This window comes from Petromyzon marinus, chromosome 19 (genome assembly GCF_048934315.1).
Source record: "Petromyzon marinus isolate PM22_M1 ecotype Great Lakes invasive population chromosome 19, UKy_Petmar_22M1.pri1.0, whole genome shotgun sequence".
Classification (NCBI taxonomy): domain Eukaryota; kingdom Metazoa; phylum Chordata; class Hyperoartia; order Petromyzontiformes; family Petromyzontidae; genus Petromyzon; species Petromyzon marinus.
In genome coordinates this window covers 3,055,825-3,077,905 of record NC_133685.1, presented here as the reverse complement: position 1 = coordinate 3,077,905, position 22,081 = coordinate 3,055,825, and the positions used below count along the sequence as shown (strand labels likewise).

The window sequence follows — 22,081 nt, the reverse complement described above, 5'->3', positions numbered from 1 at the left end:
TCAGCTTCGCTTAACGCTTGCCATTGAACAGACATAGACGCACAATGGCTTTCTTTAGTCAGCGATGGAATTCATCATTTTCTCAGATGTTGTGTCCTCCTCTCCCGGATCGATTCTCAAATGCGGATCGTTATGAGAGAGACACACACAGAGAGAGAGAGACACACACAGAGAGAGACACTGGGGTTGCAGGTGTTGATTGTGTGTTTTTTTGCTCTTTGTTTGAGATGCAACGGATATACGTGAGCGTGTGTGTGCGTCAATGTGTTGCGTGTTTGTCAATGTGTTGCGTGTGTGTGTGTCAGTGTGGGTAGCGGTTAGCGCTACGCTGCGCTACGAACCCAGGCGACCCGAGTTCGATTCCCGCTCACGGCCAACACCAGCGACGATTATATTATCGGAACCGGTCCTGGGTCGACTCAGCCTTAAATGAGTACCTGGTGCGGTGTGTAAACACCGCCACTGGGAAGACAAAGGCGGCCGGGCGTGGTGTTGGCCACCCACCCCCTCGTGTGCCGTGCCGGCCTTCATAGGTGCTCGCTAACAGCACTTGCCCCTACAGTCTGCTAAGGTTATATGGGGGATCTTTGTCTTTGTGTATCAGTGCGCACTGCGCTACGAACCCGGTGACCCGAGTTTGATTCCCGCTCGCGTGCAATAACAGCGACGAATATCTGAACCGGAACTGGGCCTCCCCGAGGTCGACTCAGCCTCAAAGTTAGTACCCGGTGTGTAAACATCGGCAGTGGGAAGACAAAGGCGGCCGAGGGTGGTGCTGGCCACCGCACCCCCTCGTGTGCTGTGCCGGCCTTCATAGGTGCCCGCTAACAGCACTTGCCCCAACAGTTTGTTGAAGGCATAACGGGGGATCTTTGTCTTTGTTTTGCGAATGGCTTTTCAAGTTTCAATTTACCATCTGAATATATTTTTTTAGGAGAAACTTCCACTCGGCCTCTTACGTTCTCGTGTTTCAAAACAAGGGTTGTGACTCCCCTAGGTCGACTCGGCCTTCACACTGAGAGCCCCCTGGTCCATTCAGAGCCTCTCATGTTCAAGTCATCTTAATAATGGGCACTTCGAGTGTAAATGCACCACTGCCAGAAGCACTTTCATCCGGTAATTTATTACGAATCACAGACATCGTGTGCAAGCGAAAAGAGCATTACGAAAGTAATTACAGCAAAACCAATGCGAAAGAGTCCAAACTTGAGATAATGTGAAAATATATATACTATCAAAAGATATTCGTGTTCCGTATAATGCCCTTTTACAGGCGGCGTCTCACTCTGACTCAACATTCAGGGGGATAATTTAAACATTTTCTGAATTGTATAAAAAAAAAAACTCGAAATAAAGACAAAGATCCCCCGTATGGCCTTAACAGACTGGGCGAGCGGTGGTGTAGCGGTCAGCGCGCCGCGCTACGGACCCGGTAACCCGAGTTCGATTCCCGCTCACGAACAATAACAGTGGCGAAACATTTGAACCGGTCCTGGGCCTCCCCTAGGTCGACTCAGCCTCAAATGAGTACCCGGTGCGATGCGTAAACATCGCCACTGGGGAGACAAAGGCGACCGGGCGTTTTGCTGGCCACCCACGCCCCTCGTGGGCCGCGCCGGCCTTCATAGGTGCCGCTCGCTAACGGTCTTTGCCCAATGCAGTCGATCTTTCTTTGAAAATCTTCACATTTCAGAACTGCCCCCCCCCCGTGCACCCCCCCCCCCCCACGCGCACCCACTCACCCACAGGTTGTCGTCCCGCTGGTAGCGCCTCCAGTTGCCCGCGCCGTCGCTGTAGAGCAGCTGGTAGCGCTGCACCCACTCGGAGGAGCCGTAGCGGCCCTGGGTCGCCACCCCCGTCACGCGGACACGCGAGCCCAGGTCCAGCTGCAGCCACGGGGCAGGGTCGCCGGCGGCAGGGGCCCAGCCTCCAGCCCCTACGCAGGATCAGAGTCCGCGTTTGTACTCGTGGGGGGGGGGGCACGAGGGGCAAGGGGGGGTTGGGTGGTGGGGCAAGGGGGGGGGGGGGTTGGGTGGTGGGGCAAGGGGGGGGGGGTTGGGTGGTGGGGCAAGGGGGCGAGTAGGGGGGCGGCATTGGTGGGGGGCGTCAGTGGAGAGAAAGTTGGGAGGTGGGAGGGGGGCATGGGGAGGGAGGTTGTGGAACAGAGAGGGGAGATCGGTTGGGGAGGTACAAAGTATGGCAGTGCCGGTGTGTGTGTCTGTGTGTGTCTGTGTGTGTGTATGTGTGTGTATGTGAGCGGTAGTGTAGCGGTTAGCGTGCTGCGCTATGAACCTGGCGACCCGGGTTCGATTCCAGCTCATGGCCAACACCAGTGGCGATTATCTGAACCGTTCCTGGGCCTCCCCTAGGTTGATTCGGCCTCAAATGAGTACCTAGTGCGGTGTGCAAACATCGCTACTAGGGAGACAAAGGCGGCCGGGCGTGGTGCTGGCCACCCACCCCCCCCCCCCCGTGTGCCGTTCCGGCCTTCATAGGTGCTCGCTAACAGCACTTGCTATACGGGGGATTATTTTGTCATTGTCTTGTATTTACACCATCCCGAATCATCAGCCATGATTAATCCACTGCTGGATGAAGGCCTCCACCAAGACATTCGGCCACCCTCGCGGGCCCGCGATGTAGCGCCGCGCTCACGAGCCCCTCCCCACGGCTCCTCCATCTCCCCCGGTGAATGTCGCCCTCCTTTGTCCGCCACTCCAACGTTCGCCTTGACCGCACCCGGGGTCGTGACCCCCGACCAGTCCTCGTGCCAAGCTCCCCTAACAGCCTGCTAGCCGCCACGTGACTTCAGAGTGCACCTATCCCTGGCACACGCACCTCGCACCGCACGCGCCTACCGACCTCACATCACCTTCAGCTCGGTGCTTACGTTTCGGGCGGGGGGGGGGGCAGCAGTGCTTTGCTCCGCGAATCTTCGAGATTAAATCATTAAAATCTTGCTCTCCCTCCCCCTCCGCCCCCTTCCCCTCCAGCCCCACCTCAAACAACCCGAGATTTCCCCCCCCCCCCCCCCCCCTTGAAGGATTGCGCGCGTTATCTGGAGCGGCATATCCGTGGGAATTTAATGTGAACGAATCTGTCTAAATGTGCATTACATTTGCATCGCATCGCGCGGCGTAACCGCCGTCGTTCTTCACAGCTCGCCCCGCACCCTTGCCAAAGATCTTTTCTCGCCTTTTCTCCGCCCCTCGACTCTCCCGCACCACACCCCCGGTGCTCACCCTCCCCCCCCCACCACCACCCCCTTCCCGGCGGTTAGCACGGGGCGTGTGGGGTGCCCTCCCCAATAACATTTGCCGAGTGGAATAAACGAGAGTTCGTTTAACCCCCGGTCGTGATGGCTCCGTCGATTGTTCCATGTACGTGTGTGTGTGTGGTCGAGCGAACTTGCTGCTGTTTTTTTGGTGGGGGTGGTGGGGGTGGTGGGGGTGGTGAGGGTGGTGGGGGTGGTGGGGGCGGTGGGGGTTGTGGGGGTGGTGGGGGTGGTGGGGGTGGTGGTGGGGGTTGTGGGGGTGGTGGGGGCTGTGGGGGTGGTGGGGGCTGTGGGGGTGGTGGGGGTGGTGGGGGTGGTGGGGGCTGTGGGGGTGGTGGGGGTTGTGGGGGTGGTGGGGGCTGTGGGGGTGGTGGGGGTGGTGGGGGCTGTGGGAGTGGTGGGGGTTGTGGGGGTGGTGAGGGCTGTGGGGGTGGTGGGGGCTGTGGGGGTGGTGGGGGTGGTGGGGGTTGTGGGGGTGGTGGGGGTGGTGGGGGCTGTGGGGGTGGTGGGGGTGGTGGGGGTGGGGGTGGGGGCTGTGGGGGCTGTGGGGGCTGTGGGGGTGGTGGGGGTGGTGGGGGTGGGGGTGGGGGCTGTGGGGGCTGTGGGGGTTGTGGGGGTGGTGGGGGTGGTGACGGTTGTGGGGGTGGTGGGGGTGGTGGGGGTTGTGGGGGTGGTGGTGGGGGTTGTGGGGGTTGTGGGGGTGGTGGGGGTGGTGGGGGCTGTGGGGGTGGTGGGGGTGGTGGGGGTGGTGGTGGGGGTGGGGGCTGTGGGGGCTGTGGGGGCTGTGGGGGTTGTGGGGGCTGTGGGGGTTGCCGTGCTTCCAGGCGAGGTTCGTCCACTAGGGGCGTTGGGGGCGTCGCCCCACCAGGCAGCTGGAGATGAGAGATTATTACTACTACATGCTTTTTATTAACTCAGTCTGTTGTTGTCGTTGTATCCTTAAATCTTGTAACTCAATTTGAACACACTTCCCAATGTGGTATCGACTGTAAACTTGGTATACTTATGTCATACTGATGACAATACTATATTCTATCATAATACAAATAAAAAACACATTATTTTTTATATGTTATGTTTCGGCTTGGGTCTAATTGTCCAAGCTCAACTGACGCTGGCTGTAATTGCCCACGGTCCCCTTACGTTGTGGCAAGCTTCGGGGCCACTTCCTGGAGTCGTGGAGTTCTGCCATTACTAGTACATTTCATAAAAGCGTGTTTAAAAAAAATATTACTTATTTTTATGATACAATATACTTTTCTATAAATTGTTTTGCTGTGTTTACATTTTTTAAATATACATGTAATGATGATTTCAACGTGAATTGCCTAATGAAGATAACATTTTAGGTTGTTCGTATTATAAACCGGTGCAACGCTAGTCTCATTTTTGCCTCGGGGAGGTCTCGGGGCGGCTGTGAAGGCGTCTCGAGTGAGAGATTTCTCTTCGTTCGTTGCGATTAGCAGCTTTGCATTTTAGCCACGCCGTTTGAGACCCATTCATGGTGGTGACAAACGCACCCATGGCTGTAATAACGAAGTCACAAAGCGAGGTTGCACAGTTTCAAACATAACGGCAGGTCACGGCCTACACTCTCTCGGCGATGGCAGCAGGGTGCAGCAAACGACGAATTAGCAACGGGCACTGTGGGAGTCACTCGTAAATATTCAAACTTTGAAAAGAGTAAAAACAACACTTCTGAGAAACACCTTGTCCAAGGACCGCCGTGGCGCGCTTTCTCTGCTCTCAATGGAAAAGAAGCTGATCAATGAACATTCCCGACTTCAACGGACGAGTGATTGCCGAGTTTGCTTCTCAGAATAATCGACGTCCTTGGACAAATAGGCCAATGGGGAGGAAATGGGGAGCCTGCTATTGTGAGTCGCCCATCTTGGGGATATGATGCACAGTGAACCATGTGAATTATTTAATGGCAATTTAATTAGTTGATTGAAATATGGTTAAGCATATAGCCGAATAGCACTAATGTGGCTTTAAAACCAGAAATATTTGTTACACTGCACTTATAATCGTGGCTTAAACCCAACATCAAATTTGCAGGCTAATGTCAGTATAGGCCTAGCTTTCCATTCGACAATGTTAGTCAGTGTCAAGTGATGTTACCGCTGCCACAGATAACAGTGAGACAGTGACCACACAACGAGAAGAGCTCTAATGAAAAGTGAAATCGTAGGGCTAGCGAATACAGATCAAAGTTTTTTTTGGTCTAGGTTCGGTGTACGACGGTGTGCGGCTGTTATTGTGCAGTGTGCGGCGTCCTGCTTGCCTTGGCTAATTTGGTGGATCGTGTCGGCTGATCTTTAATTGCCCTTTAGGCTTTTGGCAGTGTCACAGCGGTTGTTTTGTATGGTCTTGAGAGTCATGGGGACAGCATTTGAGTGCTTTGTTGGGGTTTTTTTCGTATCGTTTATAAACGCCTACCGTTGGTAGATACGACAGTGATTTCACGTTTACGGGAAGGCCAATAACGTGACGAGCTTTTTTCTCAATGAGAACACCATCTTTTCAGAGGTCACTCACAGCAGCACCACCCTCGTGGCGATGTCACGAGCCGCCACCGCGTGCATCGCCACCCCCCGCTTGACTGTGCAGGCCCCCCCCCCGTCACTCCGGCCCGCGGTCGATCGCCTCCCGCGGCTCTTCGTTCGACACCGCTTCGCTTACGACGGCGTCGTTGTCAATTTTGAGACGGAACACATTTCTCTCTCTCGCTGTCTGGCGAACGCTGCGTTCAACGTTGAATTATTTCTCCCTTTATTAATCGGGGCGAGGGGACGGAGGAGGAGGAGATGGGCGGGGGGGGAGGGGAGCTGGGAGGACGGAGGAGGGAGGGAGCGGGGAGGGGGGTCGAACCCTCTCGCCGGTTGAGGCGCGCGTAGCTGGGCGCGTGAGCGGCCGTGAGCTCCGAGGAAGCGGAGAACGCAGTGGGCAGGAGCGCCTCCTCGCACGAGTCACCTGGAGGAGGAGCGCGTGGGAGGGTAGGGGCGGGGGCAGAGAGGGAGGGGGGGGGGGGGCAACCAGAAGAAAAAAACCGGGCCTTAATTTCAGCCGGAGCAGTTCAGGGCCGAGCTCCAGAAAAAGAGGGGTTAGGGGTTAGGGGCCACCGCGCAATATTCCATGACGAATTAAAATCTCTGCTGAAAACCGAGCGGCAACGCGGGGGAGTGGAGGGGGCGGGAGTCAGTGTGTGATCAGGAGGAGGAGGGGGGTGCAGTTGAACCCCACATGTTTCATCATCGTCATCATGGTTACGACCAGCAATGCTCAATCCACTGCTGGATGAAAGCCTCCTCATCCTCCCTCCCTAAGCTGTGGCCACCTCTCACACGTTTTCCCGAATGTGAATTCATCTTTACGAAACAATTCTAAAAACTCCCAACTCAACAAACGTAAAGAATTGAAGTGGGGGGGGGGGGGGGGACGAGAGAGAGAAACACATTCCATCTCTTAAAATTAATATAAACAAATATCGGTTTGACTCTGTCACGTGACAAACAATGCTCCATGTGCCAGGGCAAGTGGGGACAGAGATGCTACCCCCCCACCCCCCCGCAACGCCTCCCCCCTCCTTCTGCTAGTGCGTCGTCCCGCAGATCGCTTGAAATGATTCTCAGAAGTAGTTCTGTGACATCCGCTTCCGTGGACCGTTCTCTGAAAAATTTGGCGTTGCACTGCGCTGGAGGTTCGAACGGTCCCTCCGTCTCGTGGGGCGACGCCAATAACGCAATCAGAGATTACAATTAGAGGGGAGGGGGGGGGGGGGAGGCGCGGCCATGGGGAAACAATCTAATAAAAACAAAGTATTAAACATCAACAAGATAAAATGAATAAAGACAAAACGCGGAACGATTCGCATCAACGGCAGCGGCAGACACCGGAGGTCAGCCACGCCAGAGGTAAATTGCTCCATTATTGTACAAATGCAATTGCCTAACGAGCTGTATAATGGCATTAATTGCTCCGCTAATTAGCGACGGGAGAGGCCCTGCGCTGCCGCGGGGTGGTGCCGGCGCAAGGTCGCAAAGGCTGCCCCACCACGGTGGGCGGCCAGTGGCGGTGCGAGCCCACCGGGGGAAGGTGGAGGCCATAGGCAGAAATTATTTTGGGGGGTCCACCCCCGCCACCCCCCTCCGCATCCCCCCCCGCCACCCACTCCCCCCCGCCACCACCCCCCCCTGCCACCCCTCCGCCTCCCATTTTTAGATTCATGAACTCCCAGGGCGATTATCAGGGGGTGGGTGAGCGAGTGGCTCACAATCGCGAGGTTGCGGATTCACATCCTAGTTTGGGGGGGGGGGGGGGTGGGGTTGACTCAACCCATCATTCCTGTGGGGTCCGATAAAATGAGTAGGGCACTACTTTGTGGCGAAGTCAACGGTGGGGGTGATCCTATGGAGAGCAGAGATTCGCCCTCCCCCCCTCCTTCCCCCCGCCATAGGAATGTGGAATTTCCACCACTGGCTTTGCGGGACCGTAATCTGTGTGGGGGGGGGGGGGATGAGCACGGACGCGTTTTTATTTTTCGAGCGAACGAGATGGTACCCAGAGATACAGACGAGCGACGGGGATGTGGCGACACCAAGAGAATGGAGCAGGCAACAGTGGCGAGACGGATAAGGGGGGGGGGGGGGGGAGCCGCGCACGATATGGCGAGAACGAGAGATTATTAATTAGCGCCTTCATGTAAATCGGCGTTTGATGTTCATTAGAATTTGAATTCGAGTTGACATTGGGTGCAACCGCCCGAATCTTTCATGAATCCGAGGGCCCTTCGGGCTGCTCGGGGACCCGAGTGGCTTTTGCTTTTGGCTCATTGTCAACACGTTGCTGTAAACAGGTTCATGTAAACACGCTGATGGTAAGCACACGTGCTGACGGTGGACACAAATGGTTGATGGTAATCAGATTGATGGTAAGGGTTCATTTTGGCGCGCCACATCCATCTCGCCTTGTTATTTTCCGTGAACATCTTCATGTGACAACGGTAAGGGATTGTTGTTATTATTATTATTTCCGTGGAGAGGAGTAACGTGTACTCTAGTAGTAGTGCCTTACGCCGATAACGCCTACACCCCCTCCCCCCCCCCCCCCCCCAAGCAGGCCTGGCGGCGTTCCGAAAAATATCGAACGAGGAATGAATCCATAAGTGGATAAATGGGATGGTAGGAAGCATGGCTGGCTGGATGGCCAGGGAGATAGATGAATGGAAAAGAGGGGGGGGGCTGTATATATGGGAAGATGGACAAAGTGTGGTGCAGAGAGGGGGAGGGGGAGCTAGACGGGGGGGGGGGGCGTGAATAACGCAACGGCTCGGGAAACCCCGCAGCTCCCTGTAACTAAAGCCACGACCCACGAACACCAAACGAGGCGTGGTGGAACATCACCCGTGGGGGGGGGGGGGGGGGGGGTGGAGGGGTGGGGGTGGTAGGGGGATGGCACGGCGAGGGGAGACACTGAGTGGGGGGGAGGGTTACGAGGGGAGGGAGGCTGTAAGAGAAGCAGGGAGTCAGCAGGAAGGGTGGAAGAGGATGTGCAAGGGACAGGAAGAGTTGAGCACAGCAATGGATTCCGCTGCTGCCCTCCACGAACGCCTCTGACCCCCCCCCCCCGTTCGCGCCCACCGTGGCCGCCCCCATCAGACCACTCACCCGGGGCTCACCCCCCCCTCCCCCACTGCTTATGGGCTGCGAGATGGGCAACGTTGCCGGCCCGTGTGTGGCCGTTTTGGTCACAGAGCGCCGCGCAGTGCGGTGCTGCCCGGGACGCAGGGAGGGAGGCAGCTGGCGGGGGGTGGTGGTGGCTGCCCTCGCCTTGGGAGGCGATTTCCTCTCGGCGAGGGAGACGAACGGGGGGGGGGGGGGTGCGACGTGGTATTGGCAGCGGGGGTGGCGGTGGTGGCTCCGGGATTGATGCGGGGCCGATGCCCCCTGTTCCGCGGGCCGTGACTCCTTTGCTCTAATTATTTCAGACCCCTCCCCACCTCCCCAACTCCCCCCCCACCCTGCCCCGCCCCTACACCTCTTGAACGTCCACATTGGCCATCGCAGAAGTTCAGGCGCACGAACGCGCGAACTTGGGGCCCTGCTCCGTCACGCCAGACCGATCAGAAGCAGCGGCAGACGCCACCAAGCCCGCCCTGACCCAGCTCGGTGAAGTATGGTCAATCCCCCCCCCATCCCGCCCCCTTTAACCGACACGGCGTGGGGAGGACATCATCCAGCAGTGGATCGCCACAATGGCCCGTGCGTGGAAGGGTAAATAAAGGCGCAACCCTGCAAATGTTCTCGCTCACGCCACCTGCCAGCAGAATCGGCCTCTCGTCCAGAGGGCTAATATGAATATGCATTGCTACTCGTAAATAAAAAATATATAATCAGCCAGCAGGAGCGTGGAGCGGTGGCGCAGTCGTTAGGGCCACTGCGCTACGAACCAGGTGAGCCGAATTAGATTCACGGCCACGGCTAACATCAGTGGCACGTGATATCTGAACTGGTACGAGGTTACATAAACACACAACGAGATAGATAAATACCCCCCCCCCCCACCCCCATAGCGTTTAACAGACTGGATGTACACGAGGGGGTGGGTGGCCAGCACCACGCCCGACCGCCTCTGTATCCCCAGTGGCGATGTTTACACACCGCACCAGGTACTCATTTGAGGCTGAGTAGACCTAGGAGAGGCCCAAGACCGGTTCAGATAATCGTCACCACTGGTGTTGGCCGTGAGCGGGAATCGAATTCGGGTCGCCGGGTTCGTAGCGCAGCGTAGCACTAACCACTACGCCACAGCTCCCCACACACACACTCTCACGCACACAGTTCCCCTCTCTCACACGCACCACTCACACACGCACTTGTCAAACATCTCTCTTTCTCTCATACGTACACGCCAGTATGCACTTATTCTTTCTCACACGCTTATCGGTGATCACAGACACAATGACACACGTGCACACAATCGTAAGCATGCGCTCATCTCTCTTATGAATGCACTCACTCTCACCCTCCTCCTTATCCTATCTCTCACACACACTCACATCATCATCGACCTCACGACAAATTCACCCATTCTCTCACACACACAGACACACAAAGATGTTCCGTATAAGAAGAGAATCGGTTGTTTCCCCTTTTTTCCGGCAACAAAACAGATCTTTTACAAGGAATCATGTTTGCATTAACCACGATACTTGTGGTCAGAATGCAAACAAAACACAAACTCTGAAAATATATTGGCATTGTCCTTGAAATTGATTGGTCCACACCAGAGACAGCTTTCTTTGGAGCCTCGTCTCAAACGGTGTGAGACCAGAGGACGCCAAAAGGCGTACACAGCACAAAGACAATGCCACTATCAGAGTAATGAAAGCTCGGGGTGAGCATCTACATCATGGGACCTCCTTTGCCAGTACCAATATATGAGAATAGGTTTTTTCCCCCTGTTGTTCCGTATAGCCTTTAACAGGCTGTTGGGGCAAGTGCTCTTTGCGAGTAGCATTTATGAAGATCGGCACGGGCACACGAGGAGGGTGCAGTGGCCAGCACCGCGCCCGGGCCGCCTTTGTCTCCCCGGTGGCGATGTTTACACATCGCACCACGTTCTCGTTCAAAGCCGAGTCGACTTAGAGGAGGCCCAGGACCGGTTCAGATAATCGTCACCGGTGTTCACACAACAACAACAGCCGCAAGTGACGGTGACGTCACCATGACGCTTGTGCCAGGCCACGTGCACTCCGAGACTGCGTGAAGCGTCGAAGGGTCGCCGGCAGGTCACGGAGCAGGCCCAGGTACTATGCCCCCCACCCCCCTCCTACGGTGCCAAATTGCTGCGATTTATCCGCGCGGCACTCCGCTCGCGGTTGTGAGCGCCGTCTCCTCTCCGTTGTTGGAGGGCGACTGCCTCCAACTGCTGCCCAGCAGCGGCGTCCTTCACGAGCCTCCTCCGTCGAGGCCGACCTCGACACGGCCGGCACCGGTCGGCGGAAAGTTCTCACAGCTCCACATCCTTCCGTGCCGCATGGGCTCCATCTCTTCTCCAGCCCATGCCGTGCCCCCCCCCCCACCCCTCTATCCTGCCACACAGAAGCTGCTTGGCTATGCGGTGGCTGGCCATGCGGTGGCTGGCCATGCGGTGGCTGGCCATGCGGTGGCTGGCCATGCGGTGGCTGGCCAGGCGGTGGCTGGCCAGGCGGTGGCTGGCCATGCGGTGGCTGGCCATGCGGTGGCTGGGCATGCGGTGGCTGGCCATGCGGTGGCTGGGCATGCGGTGGCTGGGCATGCGGTGGCTGGCCATGCGGTGGCTGGGCATGCGGTGGCTGGCCATGCGGTGGCTGGCCATGCGGTGGCTGGGCATGCGGTGGCTGGCCATGCGGTGGCTGGCCATGCGGTGGCTGGGCATGCGGTGTCTGGGCATTCGGTGGCTGGCCATGCGGTGGCTGGGCATGCGGTGGTTGGCCATGCGGTGGCTGGCCATGCGGTGGCTGGGCATGCGGTGGCTGCGTGACCCGGCCAATCCATGCTCGCCTGCCGGATGAGCTCGCTGATGGGAATGTGTCCAGATCTTTCGGGGGATTTGTGAGCTCCTCGCACAATCCAGCCTGGTTAAGTCCAGGATGGATCGTAGGCAGGCCAGCCCGAATGTTTCTAACTGCTGCGGATGTTCCATTCGAGGGGTCCACGTTTCGCAAGTATTAGCCGAGGCAAATATCCCCCGTATAGCCTTAACAGACTTGTGGGGCAAGTGCTGTCAGCGAGCACCTACGAAGTGTTCACACGCACATTTTTCTGCCTGACGCAACTACGGCTACCCTTCGCCACTAAGTGACGGTGATATCATCACAGCACTTGTGCCAGGCTAGGTTGCACGTTGAGGCTATCGTATGCAGTGTGCGGAAGGATGATTGGCAGAAGGTCACGGGACAGACCAGGGTGCTATGGGTTGACTGACTGAGATGTGTGACAGATGCACCACCGGCGCTCCCCACTGTGCCAGCTGTCTTTTATACAACAAAGACAAAGATCCCCCCCGATAGCCTTAATATACAATTGGGGAAAGTGCTGTGAGCGAGCGCACACACACACACGCACGTATCCTATTCCACGCTCACACACAAACGTATCAAATCTCTATCTCGCAAACTTACCTTATCTGTCTGTCACACGCACAAATGCTCTCTCGCTCTCCATCTCACCCACGCACACGCACGCGCGCGCGCACGTTTCCCCCCTCTCTCTAGCACACACACACACGTGTCTCACACTCACACCCTCTGTGACACACACGTCACACTCTATCGCCTATCACGCATGCCCCAGCGCACAATCAAGCCCTCGATCGCACACAAAGCCTTCAGCAGACTGTTGGGGCGAGGTGCTCTCAGCGAGCAGCACCTGTGAAGGGCCCGCACTGTGGCACGCGAGGGCGTGGTGTGGACAGCACCACGCCCGGCCGCCTTTGTCTCCCCAGTGGCGATGTACACACACCGCACCGGGTACACATTTGCGGCCGAGCCGACCTAGGGGAGGTCCCAGGGCCGCTTCAGATCTAATCGGCACCGGTGTTGGCCGTGAGCGGGAAGCGAACTCGGATCGCCGGGGTTCGTAGCGCAGCGCGCGAGCCTCTCCACACGTGACTCACACACACACACGTGTCATACTCTCACACACACACACGTGTCTCACACACACACGTGTCATACTCTCACACACACACACACGTGTCTCACACACACACACGTGTCATACTCTCACACACACACACGTGTCTCACACACACACGTGTCTCACACACACGTGTCATACTCTCACACACACGTGTCTCACACACACACGTGTCTCACACACACACGCGTGTCTCACACACAGGTGTCTCACACACACACGCGTGTCTCACACACACGTGTCTCACACACACACACGTGTCTCACACACACACACACACGTGTCTCACACACACGCGTGTCTCACACACACGCGTGTCTCACACACACGTGTCATACTCTCACACATACACACGTGTCTCACACACACACACGTGTCACACACACACGCGTGTCTCACACACAGGTGTCTCACACACACACACGCGTGTCTCACACACACGTGTCTCACACACACACACGTGTCTCACACACACACACACACGTGTCTCACACACACGCGTGTCTCACACACACGCGTGTCTCACACACACGTGTCATACTCTCACACACACACACGTGTCTCACACACACACGTGTCTCACACACACGTGTCATACTCTCACACACACGTGTCTCACACACACACGTGTCTCACACACACACGCGTGTCTCACACACAGGTGTCTCACACACACACGCGTGTCTCACACACACGTGTCTCACACACACACACGTGTCTCACACACACACACACACGTGTCTCACACACACGCGTGTCTCACACACACGCGTGTCTCACACACACGTGTCATACTCTCACACACACACGTGTCTCACACACACACGTGTCTCACACACACACACAAACACGTGTCCCACACACACGTGTCACACACACACACACACGTGTCACACACACACACGTGTCACACACACACACACACGTGTCTCACACACACACGTGTCTCACACACACGCGTGTCACACACACACACGTGTCTCAGACACACGCATGTCTCACACACACACGTGTCTCACACACACACGCGCGTCTCACACACACACGCGCGTGTCTCTCACACACACGCGCGTGTCTCTCACACACACGCGCGTGTCTCTCACACGAACGCGTGTCTCACACACACACACGCGTGTCTCTCACACACACGCGTGTCTCTCACACACACGCGTGTCTCTCACACACACACGTGTCTCAGACACACACACGTGTCTCAGACACACACGTGTGTCTCAGACACACACACACGCGTGTCTCTCACACACACACGCGTGTCTCTCACACACACGCGTGTCTCTCACACACACGCGTGTCTCACACACACACGCGTGTCTCACAACACACACGCGCGTCTCACACACACACGCGCGTGTCTCTCACACACACGCGCGTGTCTCTCACACACACGCGCGTGTCTCTCACACAAACGCGTGTCTCTCACACACACGCGTGTCTCAGACACACACACGTGTCTCAGACACACACGTGTGTCTCAGACACACACACACGTGTCTCAGACACAAACGCGTGTCTCTCACACACACACGTGTCTCACACACACACACACACGTGTCGTACTCTCACACATCCTCCCCCCACGTCTCTCTATCTCCCCGAATCACATTTGTGAGACGCGCGGTGCTTGGACCCCGAGCTGCGACGGAGAGGTGCTCGCACCACGAGGAGACAGAGAGAGAGAGAGCGAGACAGAGAGACGAGACAGAGAGAGCGAGACAGAGAGACGAGAGAGCGAGACAGAGAGACAAGAGAGCGAGACAGAGAGACGAGAGAGATGAGAGAGCGAGACAGAGAGACGAGATAGATGAGAGAGCGAGACAGAGAGATGAGACAGAGAGACGAGAGAGCGAGCGAGAGAGATGAGAGAGCGAGACAGAGAGATGAGACAGAGAGATGAGACAGAGAGACGAGAGAGCGAGACAGAGAGACGAGAGAGATGAGAGAGAGGCGAGAGAGCGAGCGAGAGAGACGAGAGAGCGAGACAGAGAGACGAGAGAGATGAGAGAGAGACGAGAGAGCGAGCGAGAGAGACGAGAGAGCGAGACAGAGAGACGAGAGAGAGAGACGAGAGAGCGAGCGAGCGAGATGAGAGAGCGAGACAGAGAGACGAGAGATGAAACAGAGAAAAGAGAGCGAGACAGAGAGAGACACTCACGGAGGGGAGGTGGAAGCACTCGGTTTAAAGCTCCTTATTAATTCGTCATCATGATTTGTTTTGCTTTGCATGCGACAGGGGGGATGATTACCGTGTCAGGCCGTGCTCGCTTTGCGAGACGCTAAGAGCCGAGACGTAGGAAATCTTCCAGCAAACCCAGGAGAGCCATGGGGAGGAGGACGTAGAGGTGATGATGGTGGTGGTGGTGATGGGGAGTGGTGGCTTGGTTGAAACAAAGGCAGTCGGTTGGGGTTCTTACCGCCCACCACCTCGCGTGCCATATAGTAGGTCCTTGCTAGCAGCACTTGCCCTAACAGTCTGCTCATGGCTATATATGGCGGAGCTTTGACTTTATCTTCGTCTTGATGATGGTAAAGGTGGTGGACAGATATTAAAAAATAATTTTAAACTGAACACATTTTATTTGACCAGTTACGGCCTACTGAGTTATTAGCTCTTTTTCAGAAGCGACCTGGCCGCAAGTGAGAGCTCAATGAAGTGGGCCTATCACACGGGAATGCATAGCAGCCAAATACTCTAAACGCGTAACGTTGATTCTCATACGTGGAGAGGGAAAATCGTGGAAGCCGCAGAAAATTCCGCGACCACGGCGAGAGAAAGAGAGAGAGACACGCAAACTCCAAATATACAGCAGGCGTTGACGGGGGTCGGGATCGAACCCACTACCTCCTGCGTACCCGGCGAGGGAGTTAACATCTCCTAGCCACCGTGGATACAGAAATGTCCCCGCGGGTGGGGAATGTGGGACGGCGGTTCCGAAATTTAAAGCTTTTGAAATAGCGCCTTACATTGGTGGTGGTGGTGATGATTATAATAATAGGAGAAAATCAATGTAGTTCCTTTGGTAAATATCACAAAAATGCCAATATGTGTGATCTCAAAGTTGAGAGGTTAGCGAGGGGAGGGAGTGGAGGGGGGAGGGAGGGAGTGGAGGGTGGGGGGTAGGTTGGGTGGGGGGAGATAACCCGTATCCGGCCCTACCCACGAACCGGTAGCTGGTGTTAGAGGTAAACTCGTGTGCTCCAGGTGCGGGGTGTGGTGGTGGTGGGTCGCAAGGCTCACTGCCGGTGACTATGAAGACCCTCTCTCTCTCTCTACCCCCGCATGGAGCTCTACGACCGCTATGATCTTGACCCCACATCGTGTGAACTCTTCCCCCCCCCCCTCACCCCCTCGAGACCGCCATCGTCATCCCCAACCCCTCCTCTGTCGCCCCGGGAGATCTCACCTGGTTCCAACGAAATCAACTTGTGCCCACATTGTCACTCAATCGTCTACTCGCCCGCCCACCCACCCACCCAACCACCCGAACACCTTACTCACCCCACCCACCTTACTCACCCCACCCACCTTACTCACCCCACCCACCTTACTCACCCCACCCACCCCACCCACCTTACTCACCTCACCCACCCGAACACCTTACTCACCCCACCCACCCCACCCACCTTACTCACCTCACCCACCTTACTCACCTCACCCACCCGAACACCTTACTCACCTCACCCACCTTACTCACCCCACTCACCCCATCCACCCGAACCTGCGCCGTATCATTCACCCCACGCATTCATTCGCTCGATTATTTTCCCGCCCCCCCACCACCGTTTTTCACTCCGCCCCACCTCACTCATCCGTTCGCTCGCAGCTCTCGCGAAAGAGACTTGCATCCTGCTCCCTCGGGTTCTTAACGCCGCGGTTTAAAAAAAAGCGACATCAACTTGTACATCCGAGAGCGAGGAAGAGGCTAAGGAGGCAGAATGAGCAAATCCGTCCAGATTCGTGTAGCCCGTGGGGACCAGGGTAGAAATCGGAATCAACTCAAGGGTGCAAACACTCTCAGCAAACACCGAGTGAATTGTTTCATTTCACGGGGCCGCTCATTTCAAACGGTCATCTGCACCTACGTCGCGGGTGGCCAGCAACCACGCCCGGCCGCCTTTGTCACCCCCCCCCCATTAGCGACGTTTACACATCGCGCCAGGTACACTCAGTTGAGGCCGAGTCGATCTAGGGGAGTCCCAGGACCGTTTCAGACACGCGCGCCGTTATAACGCGCGACACGCGCCCCGTTATAACGCGGTTTCCGAGCGGTCGACGGCGAACTACTTTCTTGAGCTGCGCGCGAGGCGGAATGATACAGCGACGCGGAACGACGGAGAAACGTGGCGGCGTGCCCTCAGCTGTTTGTGCCGCTATGGGGTAACCGCAGGCTGTTTTTATAACCGGTCTTATAAATACAGGCAATATTCAAAGGGACCCCCCCTTGTAAGTAAAAAAACCCATATAAAATATAACAGGCGCTGTTTGGAATTGGGTTTCCTGGGCTTCATGAGGTTATCTCGGGATCCATCTCACTCTGAACCTTGACCTTACCCCTCCCAGCTGAGACTCAAATATACCTCTGGGGGCAGAAGGTCACGAAACCCACCAGCACGGGGGTCAAGGCTTTTTATGAAAGAAATGACACACGCAGTTATGTAGACACGAACGCGTGTATGCTGTGCTCCTGCACCAGAGCGAATCGAGAGCGAAGCCTTCAACCGTTTGGGGCAAGTGTCATCAAGCGAGCGCCCAATAAGGGCGGCACCAGCTAACGAAGGGGCGGCCAGCATCGCGCCCGGACGTCTTTGTCTCTCCAGTGCTGATGTTTACACACCGCACCAGGTAGTCGTCGTTTTTTAAGGCTGAGTCGACCTATCGAAGGCCCATGACCGGGTTCAAATATTCGCCTGGGCGGGGATTCGAACTCAGGACGCCCCCGCGTTTGTAGCACGGTGCGCTAACTACTGCGCCACCGCTCCCCACCGTAAAACACGCACTCACCTACATACACCGTCAATGCACAAAGGCAAAGATCTGTGTGTCAATGTTACACATACTCATACACACACTACAGACACACTGACTTGCACACACACACACAATACAGACACACTGACTTACACACACACACAATACAGACACACTGACTTACACACACACAATACAGAGACTGACTTACACACACACAATACAGACACACTGACTTACACACACACACACACAATACAGACACACTGACTTACACACACACACACACAATACAGACACACTGACTTACACACACACACACACAATACAGACACTGACTTACACACACACACAATACAGACACACTGACTTACACACACACACAATACAGACACACTGACTTACACACACACACAATACAGACACACTGACTTACACACACAATACAGACACACTGACTTACACACACACACACACAATACAGACACACTCACACACACACAATACAGACACAACAACAACCGCCATTCGCCACTAAGTGGCGGTGACGTCACCACGACGCTTGTGCCAGGCTATGTGCACCTTGAGGCCACGTGAAGTGTCGAACGCCCGCGTGCAGGAGGTCACGGGGCAGACCCAAGTGCCACGGGTCGACTGACTAAGATGACTGAGATGACTGGCTGATGCACCACCTGTGCCCCCTACTGTGCCAACCTGCTGTGCTTTAGCCACCCGGCGCTCCGCTCGTTGTTGTGAGCGTCGCTCCTCCGCCCTCCGTTGTTGTTGGAGGGCGACTACCTCCAACTGCCCAGTAGCGTCCTTCACGAGCCTCCTCCACAGAGGCCGATCTTGACACCGCTGGTACCAGTCATCGGCAAGTCCACTCAGCTCCACGTCCTCCTGCACCACATCACTCCATCTCTTCTCTAGCCCGTGCCGCGCCCGTTTAGCCCCCTCGATCCGGCCGAACAAAAGCTGTTTCGGCATGCATTGACTGGGCATGCGGGCACATGACCCAGCCAACGCAGCCTTGCCCGCCGGAGGAACTCACCGATGGGACCTTGCCCAGATCTTTCAAGGATTTGTGAGCTCCTCACACAATCCGTCCTGGTTAAACCCAAGATGGATCGTAGGCAGGCTAGCCTAGCCAGGCACAGACACACTCACTTACACACACACAATACAGACACACTGACTTACACACACACACAATACAGACACACTGACTTACACACACACACACACAATACAGACACACTGACTTACACACACACCATGCAGACACACTGACTTACACACACACCATGCAGACACACTGACTTACACACACACAATACAGACACACTGACTTACACACACACACCATGCAGACACACTGACTTACACACACACAATACAGACACACCGACTTACACACACACACAATACAGACACACTGACTTACACACACACACAATACAGACACACTGACTTACACACACACACAATACAGACACACTGACTTACACACACACACACAATACAGACACACTGACTTACACACACACACAATACAGACACACTGACTTACACACACACACAATACAGACACACTGACTTACACACACACACAATACAGACACACTGACTTACACACACACAATACAGACACACTGACTTACACACACACACAATACAGACACACTGACTTACACACACACACAATACAGACACACTGACTTACACACACACACAATACAGACACACTGACTTACACACACACAATACATACACACTGACTTACACACACACCATGCAGACATGCACACTGACGAACGTACAGACAATGCAAGCACGCTGACACCCATATACAATTATATATAAATACACACATGCATACAACCACTGCTCAGCCTTATATTAACGCAGCTTCAATTATGCGATGCAAATTACATTCTGAAAGCGTCTTATATTGCAAAAGATGATTTGCAATTATAAAATTCCCATCATATACAGGCTACACCCATGTTGACGTTGTTGCCTCCCAAGCTCAGGCTGTTTCGTCTCATCCACATTCTTTAAGCACCACCACACTGCAGCTCACATCCACTCACCCTCCCACTCACCCTCCCACTCACCCTCCCACTCACCCTCCCACTCACCCTCCCACTCACCCTCCCACTCACCCTCCCACTGACACACCTCACCTCACCCACCCACTCACACGTGCATCTACTCACGCACCTTTTCACCCACTCACCTATCCATTCACCCAGCCACTCACCCTCCCACACCGTCTCAATCACGAACCCACCCACGCATTCATCCACTCACTCACCTACTCACCCACTCACCTTCTCACTTACCCACTCACTCTCTCACCCACCCACGCACTCTCTCACCTCACTCACTCACCCACTCACTCTCTCACCTACCCACTCACCCACCCACCCCCTCAACCTCTCACACCGCCTCACTCACGAACCCACCCACGCATTCATCCACTCACTCACCTACTCACCCACTCACTCTCTCACCCACCCACTCACTCTCTCACCAACCCACTCACCCACCCACTCACTCTCTCTCTCACCCACCCACTCACTCTCTCTCTCACCCACCCACTCACTCTCTCTCTCACCCACCCACTCACTCTCTCTCTCACCCACCCACTCACTCTCTCTCTCACCCACCCACTCACTCTCTCTCTCACCCACCCACTCACTCTCTCTCTCACCCACCCACTCACTCTCTCTCTCACCCACCCACTCACTCTCTCTCTCACCCACCCACTCACTCTCTCACCCACCCACCCACTCACCCACTCTCACTCTCTCACCCACCCACTCACTCTCACTCTCACCCACCTACTCACCCACCCACCCACTCACTCTCTCACCCACCCACTCATTCACCCACTCACTCTCTCACCTTCTCACTCACCCACTCACTCTCTCACCCACCCACCCACTCACTCTCTCACCGACCCACTCACTCTCTCACCCACCCACTCACTCACCTACTCACCCACTCACTCTCTCACCCACCCACCCACTCACTCACCTACTCACCCACTCACCCACTCTCACTCTCTCACCCACCCACTCACTCTCACTCTCACCCACCTACTCACCCACCCACCCACTCACTCTCTCACCCACCCACTCATTCACCCACTCACTCTCTCACCTTCTCACTCACCCACTCACTCTCTCACCCACCCACCCACTCACTCTCTCACCGACCCACTCACTCTCTCACCCACCCACTCACTCACCTACTCACCCACTCACTCTCTCACCCACCCACTCACTCTCTCACCCACCCACTCACTCGCTCACCACACTGCAGGTCTCCTCGCTTTTCTTTCTGCGTATTCCCTCGCACTGTCCACTCTGGAAGTTCCTCCCTCCCATCGTCGCCTCGTGCTCCACGTCCTAACAATGACCTTGCTCCATCGAAGGAACCTATTACCGCATCTCTAATCCAACATACCTTCGAGCGTGCTGTTTGTTGCTGGCCGCTTGGCACTTGGCCCACTGTGTCCGTCCACTGGGGGTTAACACCCTCACAAAAAAAGACACAGATCCCCCGTATAGCCTTAACAGACTGTAGGGGCAAGTGCTGTAAGCGAGCACCTGTGAATGCCGGCACGGCACACGAGGGGGTAGGTGGCCAGCACCACGTCCGACCGCCTTTGTCTCCCCAGTGGCGATATTTACACACCGCACCAGGTACTCATTTGAGGCTGAGTCGACCTAGGGGAGGCCCATGACCGGTTCAGATAATCGTCACCGATGTTGGCCGTGAACGAGCATTGAACCCGGGTCGCCGGGTTCATAGCGCGGCGCTACCCGCTACACAGCATCCTCAATGTCTCGGAGCCGCAATGCGTCACTCACGGAGGGTTTTGTTGACCAAAACTTTCACCGACGGCTGAAAGTTCCTTGAACTGAGCAAGCAGCTCGGGGAGTAGAGACGACGATGATGGGGAGGAAGGAATTGCAGTATCGAGCAGTGCGAGGGAAGGAGCAGAAATGTGTTGTGACCTGCAGTGTGGTGATTGGGTGAGTGCGTGGGCGGGTGAGTGAGTGGTTGGGTGAGTGTGTGAATGTCTGTGCGAGTGGATGGGTGAGTGGATGGGCGAGTGGTGAGGTG

General features: G+C 55.8%; 1 pseudogene; it reads right to left on the bottom strand.

The window, feature by feature from the left end:
* LOC116943791 (contactin-associated protein-like 2) overlaps nt 1-22,081 on the bottom strand; it is a 168,393-nt pseudogene that overhangs the window by 120,231 nt on the left and 26,081 nt on the right.